This window comes from Sminthopsis crassicaudata, chromosome 2, assembly GCF_048593235.1.
Source record: "Sminthopsis crassicaudata isolate SCR6 chromosome 2, ASM4859323v1, whole genome shotgun sequence".
Classification (NCBI taxonomy): Eukaryota; Metazoa; Chordata; class Mammalia; order Dasyuromorphia; family Dasyuridae; genus Sminthopsis; species Sminthopsis crassicaudata.
In genome coordinates this window covers 59,490,941-59,504,269 of record NC_133618.1, presented here as the reverse complement: position 1 = coordinate 59,504,269, position 13,329 = coordinate 59,490,941, and the positions used below count along the sequence as shown (strand labels likewise).

The 13,329-nt window shown below is 44.1% G+C and overlaps 1 protein-coding gene and 1 long non-coding RNA gene across 2 annotated transcripts in view; both read right to left on the bottom strand.

Moving 5' to 3' along the window:
• Positions 1–13,329, bottom strand: part of ATP6V0D1 (ATPase H+ transporting V0 subunit d1) — a 97,564-nt gene that overhangs the window by 76,109 nt on the left and 8,126 nt on the right. The gene's annotated exons all lie outside the window — the stretch shown is intronic.
• The window catches only part of LOC141554502 (uncharacterized), a 34,669-nt gene that overhangs the window by 13,554 nt on the left and 7,786 nt on the right, over positions 1–13,329 (bottom strand). The gene's annotated exons all lie outside the window — the stretch shown is intronic.

The window sequence follows — 13,329 nt, the reverse complement described above, 5'->3', positions numbered from 1 at the left end:
GGCACTTTCAGTAGACAGGGACAGTGTGAGGCAAAGGATCGGGGTGAAAAGAGACATTAGGAAAATTTCTTCCCTCACAGAGGACCTTCTGGCTGAGGCAGTCATGTTTTTAAATACTCATGTGTCCCAAAATGCCGGAGTCTAAGTGAGTTCAAGGGAAAGGGGTTGGAGAGAAGAGATTATAAGCATTTATATAGTACCTACTGTGTGCCAGACCCCATGATAAACACTTTTACACTTAGGATTTCATTTGATTCTCAGACCAGCCCTGTAAAGTAAGTGCTTTATAATTCCCATCTTACAGCTGAGGAAACAGGCAAACAGAATTTGAGTTTCTTGCCCATGACTACAGAACTCTCCCATATCTGAGGCTAGCTTTGAACCCCAGGTTCAAATAAGGTAGGGCTGAAACCTGGGCTCCCCAGGGAGGGCGCCCCCCACTGGAGGAGAAGCTCTGCCCTTTGGGGCTGGGACAGAGGGCTTTCAGAGGGCCCCATTCATGACCTTTCTGGGCCAGAGGACATGCCCTTAAAAGCAGCTCCCCAGCACCTGTCTGGCCCTCTTTCACGCCAACTTTCTCCTGACTCCTCTCTGCCCAGGGGTAGACTTGGTGAAGCAGGAATGGCCTCGTGCCACCCACCACGCCCTCCTAGCTGTAGTGATATGCTCCAGGCCTAGGGCTGGAGTCTCGGAGACCTCTGGTCCAACCCCCTCTTTTGTCAATGAAGAAATTGTGGCCTGGGGAGGCCAAGCAACTTGCCTACAGTGACACAGGGAGAGAGCCCTCGAGGCAGCATCTGAATGCAGGTCCTCTGACTCCAAAGCCAGTTCTCTCTTGACGGTACCACCCAGGTTCAAATCCCAGCCCAGGAGCCTCCCTTGGGCTAATCATTGCCCCTTCAGCGCAGTTTGTTCTCTGTAAAGTGAACAGGTCAGACTGAAGGGCACAAGGTCAAAGCCTTGTGACCCTAACTGGCTCAAGGGTCAGAGGCCAGGGAGCCACGACAGCACAAAGTGCTCCAGGAAAGAGCTCAAGAAGCACAAGGCTGCCCGGTGCTGAGGCAGGTATTCAGGGAAGATGGAGGAAAACTGGGCACCAGGCCCCAGGTTCCTGAGGCTTTCCCAGGCACCCGGTACTGCCCAATCTTAAAGTGAAGCGGCAGAAGTGATGGGGCCCACAAAAAGGCCCTGGCAGAAGGCAAGAGTTCTGGAGCCCACACAGAGTGGGGAGGGGAGGGAGATCCGAGGGACGCAGCAGCCTGCTGGACGCAGCTCCCCGGGGGAGGGGAAGCAGAGAAGCTGCAGCAAGAATGGCCCTTTGGAAAGGCTGAGCTCTAACAGCTGCTGCGAGCCCGGTCCAGCTCCTCAGCGTTCCAGGCCAGCCCCTCACTCCAAAGCCTCTACTGCTCTCCAAAGAGCTAAGTCATCTCCTAAGTCCCAGGTGACAAGCAGGAGCCCCCGACCTGCCGCTTCCCATCTGCCAAGAAACAGCAGAATGCCGGGAGTTCTGACTGCACAAAGAACACTATGGAAATCGAGGTCTGGGACCCCGGTTCAAGTCTCTCTCCCCACCCTGGCCTCCCGACTCTGGGTCTGTGAGGGGAGCTGAGGTCATGTAGGGTGCTCCTGGAGTGGAGGCCGAGGGCTTCCCAGGCTGAGCCAGCAGCGGGAAAGCCTCACCAAGGCAAGAGGAGCCAGGTTCCTCACGGCTCCCTCCAGCCTTCTGCAGGGCCCTGGGGCCTGGGCAGGAGGAGTAGGAACATCAGAAGGCACCTACTGGGTGCCAGGCACTGCACTCTCATTTGATTCTGGAGGAGGGCTGGGGCCTTCAACAAGCCAACCTGTTCCCAGTGAGTTCTAGCAACTCCCCTCCTAGTGCCATCTTAGGGGTGGGGTGGGGACAAGGGGCTAACACACCAATGGCACAGAGAAAGGCACTGGGGCGGGGAGGAGAGTGTGGGTTCAACTTCTGCCTCCAATATCTACTGTGGGACCCTGGGCAAGTCACTTCACATGGAACAGTGGCAAGTCCTCACCTGTGACATGAAGGGATTTTACTTAGTGACTCCTAAGACTCCTGCCATTCTCAATCTATGACCCTATGTGGGGAGTTAAAGAGCCCAGACAAAGTAACATAGGGGTCTTGGGGAGCAAGAACCATCTCCTGGAGCCCCTAGCAGGGCCTCTTCCACAATAGAGGCTTGTACCTAGGATTCATGATTCTTCCCTGTCATGGCCTTCCCACCCTGGAGGGTGCAGAATGGGAAGGGCCCAGGTAGAGCAGGCTTTGAATCCCCATCTCTTAAGTCTGCAGGGAGAGTTGTGGCCCCATGCCCAGACAGGGTGAGGGCTAAGGCTGGGCCCATCTCTTCACATGACAGATCCTGCCTCTTCCCCTGTCTGTGCCATTGAGGCCGGCCTCAGGGCAGCGACAGTGCTGACAAAGTGGCAGAAAGCTCCCCTTGCGGGCCTGGCGCCCTTTCTAGGGAGAGGCTACTCGCACCTCAAAAACCAAGCACATGGAGCATGAAAAGTGACATCACCCAACCTTGGAGTGGAAAGGGCTTTGGAAGCTCTCCAGTAGAATTTCGGGTCCAATGGTCACCCTATTTCTCAGACTTCTAGTGTCAGGATCCTTCCACCTTCTGAGTCAACTGATTCCACCTATGGGTAGCTCTCTCATGCTTGAGCTTGCTCCCTGATGTCCGCCCACCCTGAAGTCTACCTCCTGAGGCCCCTTCCAGGTTAAGGGGAACAACTCTAAACCTTCTACCCCATGATCATCCTTCACTACCTGAAGACCACAATCACATCCATTCCTATGTCTTTTCTTCTTCAGGACAACTACCCCAAAATCCTGTCAGCAATATTCATGGGACCCAGTAAACAATCCACTCGCTCTCATCTGCAGAAGGACATTTGTTGGTCAATATTCTTCCTCCACTGATACGATCCTCCAGGCAGAGGCTCAAGACCAGCACTTCCCTGGCTGTGAACTTTCTGAGCTGAATGCTCTCAGTTCATCAAAGCTCTTATATTATGGTTTTTTTTTCCCCTTTGTATCACTTGTATTTCCAGATATATCTACCTACCCCCAATAGATACTTTGCAAACCATCCTTTGTTTAAAAAAATTTTTTTAAGAAATAAAAGCACAATCCAGCAAAACCAAAACACTGACAATCTGATAGAATATGAAATATTCCATAGGCACAGTCCCCAACATTTATAATGAAAGGAGGCACATTTTCTTAATACACTCAGATTTTCATATGAACAAGACTAGGACATAAAGGAATGAGAGTCTACCTCTTCTTGTAAATTTTTTTTTTCATGCAAATGTAAAATTTCACATGAATCTCTAATAAATTTCAAATTAGTAGATTCAATCCACCTTCTAGTCTGTCTGGATTTTTTAACTTAAGGAAAAAAAGAAGCTTTATCTTTTTTAAATCTTTATTTCTGAATATATCCTACCTCTCCCCCACCCAACGAACCATCTCACTTTCAATATCTTTTTGAATTCTGATTCCATCATCCATAATGTTGGCACTTGAGTAGAACAAGGTCTGCAAGCTTAACCCTAATGTTCTAGCCTCCTCCCTGGCATATCTCTGTGAAAGCGACCTATCCAGGCCAAGTAAAACCAACCTTTGGTGGCAAGAACTGGAAACAATGAGCTAAAGGTGCACCTCTAACCACAAGGTCACTATTCCTAAGGGTATAACTCCAAAAGCCATTCAACGGGCATATCATCTCTTGTCAGGTCTGAAGGAACAATCCCTCAAGGAACCCTCCAATTGATTTTCAATTTTTTCCTCTTACTCCAATCCCTTCACTGCCACTGTCCTGGGCCTGGAGCCAAAATAACTGGTTTCAATTATGATCTCAAATGCTTCCTAGCTGTGTGATCCTGGACAAGTCACTTAACCACTTCCTGCCTCAGTTTCCTTAGCTGTAAAATGGGGATAAATCAAATGAGATAGATATTTGCGAAATGCTTTAGCACAATAATCCACATAAAGTAAATGCTTAATAAATCACCCCCCAACTTCTTCCTACTCTCAGCCCTAGCTTTTGAGGTTATCTTCCAAAATCATTAAATTCAGCCAAGCACTTTGTTTTTTTCACAGCGCATTCTGTCTGGTGAACACCAACTATGGTCTCCCTTCAGAATCCTTTGCATCTACATCAAGGAGGTTCACCAAAAAAGAGAAGTAGAATAAGGGACGGTGTCAAAAAACTCCTGCTAGAGAACATGTTGCTCAGGGCACTGAGAGGGCCTCCCCTTAACTGGCAGTAACGCCAAAACCTTGCCTGGCTGGGAAATGGGCATCACTAACCCCCTATGGCTACTCCAATTTGGTCATGGGCTCCTTCTGGAGGAAGGCCATTGAGTCCTATTAAGCACTAGGAAACAGTGATCGTAGACAAGGACCTGGGTCAAATCCCCACTCTCATAGTCCCTGGGAACAAATGCAAGGCAAAAGGGAAAAACTCTAGGTGTTGCTCACTCTCAGGCCCCATCTCTGAGACAAGTTCCTCCTCTTCTCTTCATTCCCTCCGGGCACCTAAGTCCCTAGCTGAAGCTGCTCTCCTTGGCCACCCTGCGATTCCTGTAAATTCGAGGACATATGGATCTGACCTACTTCCACGTGGAGGCGGTCCCACATAGCCCTGCTTTATGGTTTTATGTCAGGCCTCCAAGGTTATTCCACAAACAATCTGGGAGTTTATAGCTAAGCAAACACTGTTGAGTTTGCCCAGTTATCTCTCCCTGAAGCTACAAAGGTGTCAACAGTAGTAAGGGGGAGGGACAGAAGGGTAGGCAGTTCCTTCTGAGGTCCTCCAGGGCTAACAACAAAAGGAAAAAGGACCGGGCTTTACTGGGAGGACTGCAAGATCCAAGGGCAGAAGAGAATAGATAGATCTCACAAATAAGCATGCGTTACACTGCACCTGAAGATCCCTAAAATCCTTTCTAGGATTTCAAGAAACGCAAAATCAAAGCACTTTATGATGTTCCAGGGGGGGTGGGGGGAGGAGGAAGGTGGGATTTTAAAGGCTTTCCCAAATGCTAGGAGCAGGCCATGGTTTCCTTGAGGAGATATCTGAGTTCCTAAGGAACTCCACACATTAGGCAAATCAAACAGTAAAAGCAAAGGCACAGAGACCCAACACCCAATCAGGGAAAAGAGCAAAACAGTTTGGCTGGGATGGATGGCATGTGCAAGACAGAAGAATATGGAAAGGTGTGTGTCTTGGGGTGGTGGTAAGGTCTCCAGATGTGGAAAGCCTCAAACATCCATCTAAAACATTTATACAGAAGGCAATACTGTCACTGATGATTTCTGAGTGTGGTAGTGATGGAACCACATTTACCCTTATGGAAAATAGTTTGGGAATTAGAGGGGAGAAAGAACAGAGACAGAAAATTTTACCTTCTAATCTAAAAAAGGAGCCCCTTACATTCTGTCACAAAGCAGCAGATCTCAGTAGGTGAAGAACAGGCAGGGATAAGATGGAAACATGGAACCTTCAACTAGAAAAGGTTGGCCTTGGAGCAAGAGGCAGGCTGGGCACATTGACCTCTCCCACCTTTATGGAACTCCCACTGCTGCCTCCCCTGTGACCAAAGAAAAGAAGAAGTGAGCAGGGGAGGGCCCAAACAAGCTGGTGGGAGTGAGGAGGAGCAAGTCGGGCAGGAGACCTCAGACTAGAACGGCCCACTGAGGAAGAGGAGGAAGGGGGAAAATCCCAAAGAAAGCTCTGGCTCCAGCTCTCTCTCCAAGGACCTCTAGTGGTTGGAGGAAGGAGAAGTCAGAAAGGAGGAGGAAAGGCTAAGGGATGGTCCTTCTCTGCCATCTTGTGTTGGAAGGGAGAATACCTCGGATTCCTGTGGCCTGGCAGCCTGCTAAAAGTCTCCTGGTCAAGAGTCTGGCCTAAGACATCTGGAACACAAAGCCAGAGTGCAAAGAAAATCTGGAGACAGAGTTTACAAATGTGGAAGCTCGAAGGAAAGGAGCATGAACTCATGCAGGAGATCACAACTCTCCTTGAGGCCTGGAGAACAAGTATGTCATTAAATATCCGAAAGAGGTTCTGTGGACAAACTAAAGAGCCCCTGCCTTTGAGGGGTGCCCCACACACAGTAAGTGTCCATCACCTCGTTTCCCTGCCAGCCATGGCAGAACACTGGGCTTCTCAGGCATCAGGTGAAGATTCTTCCCACGTAAGATAAGAAGTGGAGGCAAATTCTGTTCTGCGAGTTTTACAAGGGGGAAGGAATGGGGAGGTAAAAAGGAATAAAACAGTCTACAAAGGGTTTGGAAAGGAGGGTGAGGGGGGCAAAACTTACCATCCCTCATAAGGGAGTAGTGGAGAAAAATGTACAAACATGGAGGAAAAAGTGGGGGGTAGCTAGCAGATGAACATTATTCAGGCAGAGTGGACAAAAGAGGGCACCACACACACACAGACACACAGACACACACACACACACACACACACGCATTTGGTGTAGAAGTATATTCAACTCAACAGAAATATTTCTCTTTTGAAGGAGAAGGGAAGATTAAATGGGAGGAAAATAGTGTAGAGGAACAGTCATCAACAACAACAACAATAAAATTAAAAAAAAAAAAAAACACTTCAGGATGGATCTTAAAGTGGGAGGATTTTAAAAGGAAATAAAAAAAAGAAAATAACTGGGAACTAAGAGGATGTCCTGGGAAAGGACAGTGATCACCCTTGCTTTGTTTTCTCCTTGGTGGAGGTCAGAGAAAGTTAGCTAGCTAGAGGTACCAAAGATCACCATTAGGATTAACCCCCAATACTTTGAAGTTACAATGTCCTAAACTGAGCTCATACTGTCTTGTGAACCTGCTGCTTCTCCTGATTTCACTACAGCAACATCATTTACTCTGTATTTCACATTTATCAATTTGGGTTTTTAATTTCTTTGGGAAACTGCCATGGTATAAAATGAAAAGAACATGTGATTTGGGAGTCAGAAGATCTTTATTTAAATTCCTCTTCTGTCTGAGATTTTATCTACTCTATAACCTTAGAACCCTTGTTCTCTCTGTGTCTCAGTTATCTCACTTATAAAATAAGTGCTCTGATTTCTAATTGGTGATTTCAGCTCTAAATACTGTGACCTATGTACCTGACTCTATGCCAATTGACTCCAATTCTTCTGCCCTCAGAAGTCCAGAGATGACCACCTTCTCTGGCACATCATCAACTCAACTGTCAACTTATACAAGCCCTATCTCTCTAGTGCGGGACCTTTTACCCACACTAACCAATACTTAATGGGCATTCTTCACCTGGATATCTTAAGCCTTTCCCAATCCCTGCTACAACCTCAAATGGCATTATTTAAGCTTAAAAGCAGGGACTATTTTGATTTTGTCTTTCTGTGTTGAACACGCAGTACAATGTTTTGCAGATAGTAGGTAAGCAGTTATTAAATAAGTTGGTTGAATTGGATCATTTCAACTCAGTATGTCCAAATGTAACTCACTCTTTTTAATTACCATTCTTCCTGTCGTTCAGACTTAGTCACCTCTGGATATACATAGAGAAGAATAAGATGACAGAGCTGGTCATAGGAATGGGGCAGCCAAGAGGAGATGTCTGGGGACGAGTGTGATAAGGATCAACCATCAATCCACTAGCATTGGTTATAGGCAATCTTACTGTGTTCTGGCACTGTATATTGGGATGGGAAGGGACAAAAAAAAAAAGCAAATCATTCTTGCCTTCAAGAAGCTTGCATTTGAATGAGGGAGCTAGCATGTATATAAATTTAATTCATGCATCTAAGATAAATACAAAATGAATACAAGATAAACACAAAATTATAAGGGTTAACCATCAATCAACTAGCATTGGTTATGGGCAATTTTACTGTATGTGAAGGGAAGGGACAAAAGAAAAAAGCAAAAACATTCTTGCCTTCAAGAAACTTGCATTTGAATGAGGGAGATAGATACAAATTTAATTCATGCATCTAAGTTAAATACAAAATAGAGTAAATACAATAAAGATAAACCTGGGGGGGGGGGGGAAGGCACCAGTAGCTTCAGTCCTCAAATGTTATTTTGAAAAGGATTCTAAGAGGCAGCAGAGGCTTGAGAGTGTCTTTCAGATCCAGACAAGGGTGAGCACAATGTGTGGATGCAAAAAATAAAATACCTTGTGTAATGAAATGGAGTATGGCTGAGCCACAGAATGAGTGAAAGGAAGTAAAATGACTGGAAGGATGAGAAGTGCATAGAATTTGAAGAGTTTTAAAGACCAGAAAGCTTCTATTTGATCCTAAAGGTAAAAGGGGTTTATCCAGTAGGGCAGTGACAAGGTCATACCTGCACTTTAGGAAAATCACCTTGGCAGCTGTTCGGAGGATGGGTTAAAGGTGAAGAGAATAATGGATTGAGAGGAGAGGAGAAAATATGGATAAAAAGGGAAGAGAAACCCAAGACAGGCAGACCCACTAGGAGACTACATTCATAGTCTAGGTTAAAGCTCCAAGGGCCTGCACTAGAGTTGTGCAAGAAGAATAAAAGGGCTGATGACAGATTTGACAATCAGGTCTCTGGGACACTGTGCATCTGCTCTCCTGCCTGGTTTTCACTCCATCCTTTCTAAATGTATGGACCATGTTACTAATGTTAGCCTTCCTTCAGCCTCCTCTCCCTGTGTGGGAGCAGAGTGCCCAGCTCTTTCTGATGCTTTCCTTTACAGAGGGCAGAACCTGGACTCTCAGGTCACGCCACTTTGCATCTGCTGCCTTCTCTGGATTCCACTCCGTCGACCTAGATGACCCCCCCCCCCGGGTATTTTCCTGGTGTCCCATGTCTCTCCCAATCTCCTGGCCCACTTCTCTGTCTCATTTTGTATGTTGTCATTCCCTTAAAGTATAAGGTCCTTGAGGGCAGAAACTATTTTTTCTTTTTATCACATCCCTAGTACTTAGCACATGTTTTATTGGACTGAATTGGTCACAGCATCAAATAAAGAATTCCTCATCTCTTTCAGAAAGAGTCCAGCAGGGGGAACCAAGTTCCTACCAGGATTTCCTACCAAAGCAGAAATGGTGGAAGTTATTGGTCAGGAGGAAAAGTAGATGGCCCAAGCTTCCATGACAACAGGTCAGTGACCAAGCAAAGACTAGCACTGAGTCTCCTCATGTTAGATATTTTTCACTGTATTAGAAACACAATTCAAAAATATTGCTACATTTGGTATATTATTTTTAAGGAGAAGTGTGTGAGAGTTTAGAAAGATTGATGTCCAAGTTTTAAAAGAGGGAAAGTCTCAGTTTGAAAATGTGTCAATCTAGAAAGTCTTGACTAGAATTAAATCAATTTGGTCTTCAGCTTCCTCATCTGTAAGATAAAGAGGTTGGACTCAGAGCTCATTCTCTAAGAGCTCTTTAAACTATCCAACAATTCATGGATTTATTAATTCATTCCTGAGGAATCTGAAGGAACAAGGTTTAAAAGTACATAAAACGGGTTGATGCAATTAAAAGAATACTGGATTTGGAGTCAAAGGGCCAAGTGTGCTGTGCCCTTTATTATCTATGCAAGTCACTTAATTTTTCTGGGACTCAGTTTCATTATCTGTAAAATGGGGAAAACCAGATGATCTCCAAGCTCTTTGCTCGCCAGCTCTTAACCTTATGATCCTATAATTTTCTGGTTTTCATCAGTATAGGGCTCTGGCACAACATCAGAAACCGGCAAGGGAAAGAAAGCAAAAAAGACTGAATAGAGAAAGTTTATGTTCATAACAATCAGTGCCCGTTCCAATACTGGATCTCTACTGTAAACATTGTGAAACAGGAGTTCCGTAACCAAAGTAGAATGTGGATTGTTGCTGACATTACTATAAACAACTTAGAGATACAAATCTGTGTAAAATATAAACTGGAACAAGATGTAATCAATTGAAGAGATGGAAATGCTAACAATGTGAAAGACAGGAAAATAAATCAAGAAACAGGGTGGGATGAGCTCTAATATGGAAACAGGGAGTTAACCAAAGGGGTCTCTGGACCAAAACAAGCAAGGCATGTTCTCTGCCACCTTGGTGACAGTAACATAAACTTCATGGGTAGAGGCAGCAAAGTAGAGAAGAGAGGTTTCAACCATGAGTCAAAATACAAGTATTCCAGTTCTAGTTTGGACACTCATTACCTGCTGAATCTCGACTAAATCAGTTTCTCTGAGCCTCAACATCCCTATCCATAAATTAGAAAAATTGGACTAGAAAACCTCTCTAATTCCAGCTAATTCTGAGCTTAAAATTGAAAAAGCATGTAGCAAGGCAGAAAGATTATGATCTGGAGAAGAAAAAGCCCTCAGGCCTTCACTGAGATGCTGCCAATATTTATCAGGGCTCAGCATTTTGTTTTACAGCTTCTGTACACTGATTTGGTATATGGAATAGACTGAGAATAAGTCTTTGCTATTTCATAAACTCTACCAGCATTTCCTTTCACCTCCACACCATTAAGATCTTGTCCCTTTTGGGCCTGCACTCTGACTACTACCCTTCATATGTCTGGAATAGGCCTCCCTTGAAAGATCTCCCTGTTCAAATCCTTTTCTTTCTTTGAGGTCCAATTTAAAGACCATCTCCCTGAAGTCGTCCCTGATCCCATGTGCTGAGGATCCTGTCCCTTCCTCACATTTTACATAGTTTCTTTGGACAAGAACAGAAGACCACCAACTCTCTGAGGGCAGAGACTGCCCTCTCTTTGTCACTGTTTCACTAGCATCTTGTACATATGATGAAGCATTTAATAAACTAGGAATAATATCTCTGATACGTCCCTTTATTGGTCATTGGACAAAGATTCCACATTTAGCATACTCACTAACTGAAGTTTTACTGACAGTTGTAAAAGAAATTCTGTGATTCTGAACCTTTTGTTCTTTCCTGCCATCATCACTGCAACAGGAGAAAGGGGCCAGAGGACTGTAAGCCATGTTTAAATTTTGTTTCATGAACTGCTTAATTCCCCCCCTCCAACTTCATCAATAGATGGGCCATTGTATAGCACTTACTATGGAACAGGCATTGTGCTGAGTACTTCACAATTACCTCATTTGCTCCTCACAACCTTGTGAAGTAGGTACTATGATTACCCCCAATTTATAGCTGAGGAAATTGAGGCAAACAGCTGGTAAAATGTCTGAAGCCAGAACTGAACTCAGATCTTCTTGACCCCATATCTAGCGATCAACTCACTGTGCCAGCAGCTGCCTCTACTGGTGATGTGCCAGCCCCAAATTAGCTTGGTTAGTTCTTAGAAAACAGACTGCCGGTACTGGAGTCAGACATCAAAGTTTTCCAGCAAGTAGGACTGCCAGAGTTTGTGTTCTCCTGGCAAAGCTTTTGAGAATCAGGAGTCACAACCAAGCCAGAGAGGCATCCCAGTGGGAGCTCACAGGTGTGAGGAGTCTAAGAATGAATGATGTCATCACAGGTGCAGAGAGCTGATGGGCTGGTCATATTAGAGGCCAGGCAAGGTCTCAACATCAGGAGAAAGCAGGGCTCCAGGTTATTGGGTGGACATCCTAGAACATACATGTGGGGAGCAAGTGAATAAGATGTACACTGGGCTGATGAACATGAGGGACCATGATCCATTACCCTTAGAGGGAACTCCCCCAGCCAATAGTTGCCAGACCCATCTGAGAAATGTCTGTAAACCACAGAGGAAGATACAGGCTCAATGCAAGGACAATATCCTAACAAAAGGGGAAGGAACTGCCGGATCACTTTAAGTATAGACTTCTTGAGGATATTGGAGTGGAGAGCCCTGCTCAAACATGGAATGGAAAAGATAAGATTCCTTCCAACTCTGATCTTCTATAAATCTAACCCCCTGGTTCATTAATTCAGAGCCTTGACCTTTATTTATCTTTCAGATTAGTTGCCTCTACTAGGCACTTGGTTACATGGTTATAATTTGAATTCCCTGCCAGGATCCTGCTAGAACTTTCAAACTCTCAAAGAATGCTAGCATATTATCAATCCAATCACTCAAACAGCCCCCAGAATCCTAAGGATGGAATTATATGCAACTCCCATTAAAAAAAAAAAAAAAAAAAGAAAAAGAAAAAAAAAAAAAAAACTCTAACTGAGGAGAATGAGGGCTTAACACAAAAAGAAAATAAAATCTCAAATTTAGTAAACAAGGCTACCAAGACAAATTTCAGCTAGGCAGTTGCTGATGGGATGAAGAAACCAGCTAAGAATACACAGAAGAATTCACCCACCCTGAAGGGAATTCTAGTAAAACGCCTGTCCCCAGGTCCTCAATTCGATTTCAATTAGTCTGAAGCGGGTTTCCAAAACTAGCAGGTCACCAGTTATTAAAAAGGAAGAAGGGAAGAAGTGTCTTTTAAAACCCATAAATCATCAGGCTTGTGAAAATACAACTTAACTTTTAAAGCTATACATGATGGGTGTGTTTCTCCATCAGAGGACTCTCCTTCATAAGAGCTTTATTTTGTGAATCTCCAGATAACAATGATCATTAAACAAAATCATAAGATTACAGAATGTTATGGAAAGGATCATGAAGATTATACAGTTCAATAATCCCTCACAGAGGAGCAAAATTAGAGAATAGTTTAACAGCATATTATAGCAGGATATATATATGTGTGTGTGTGTGTGTGTGATGTAGTTATTCAATTTTAGAAAAAGGAATTATAATTTAATATGATATTAAAGAAAAATAAAAGGAGAAGTAGTATGAATAATCCAGTTTAGAAGAATATTTTAAAAGATAGCAGCTCAGAGAAAATATAGTTTAAGAATCAAGAAGACCACGCATTTGAAGAAAATCCTAGTATTAGTAATAGGCCACACTAGTACTGCCTACAAAAAACAGGGAAACTTTCATAAAAAGGAAATCTTCCCTGAGCAAGAACAGGGAAAAAACGCCACACTATATAAGAAGTCAGGTAAGAATTCAAAACTAAAAGGATTAAAAAAATAAATAAAATGTGTGAGGTACCTTGCAAGAAACTCCAAAGTCCACAATTAGAGCTTCAAAACATAAAAGGAAGTCAGCCAAAGAGAGAGTAGATCCCTTTCGTTAGAATAGAAAGGGAAAGTTCAATGATTCTACATCAATTATGCAAGGGAGAAATAAGGTTTCTTTGCCAAAGGAAGGGCTTGGATGATGAGAATTTTAAGAAGCTGGGCAAAAGGAAATCCTTGGCAAGATTTCGGGAAAGGTAGGAAACTGGGACATTAAAATAGAAAACTGGAAATGCAGAAGTTATGAAAGCTGGGGATA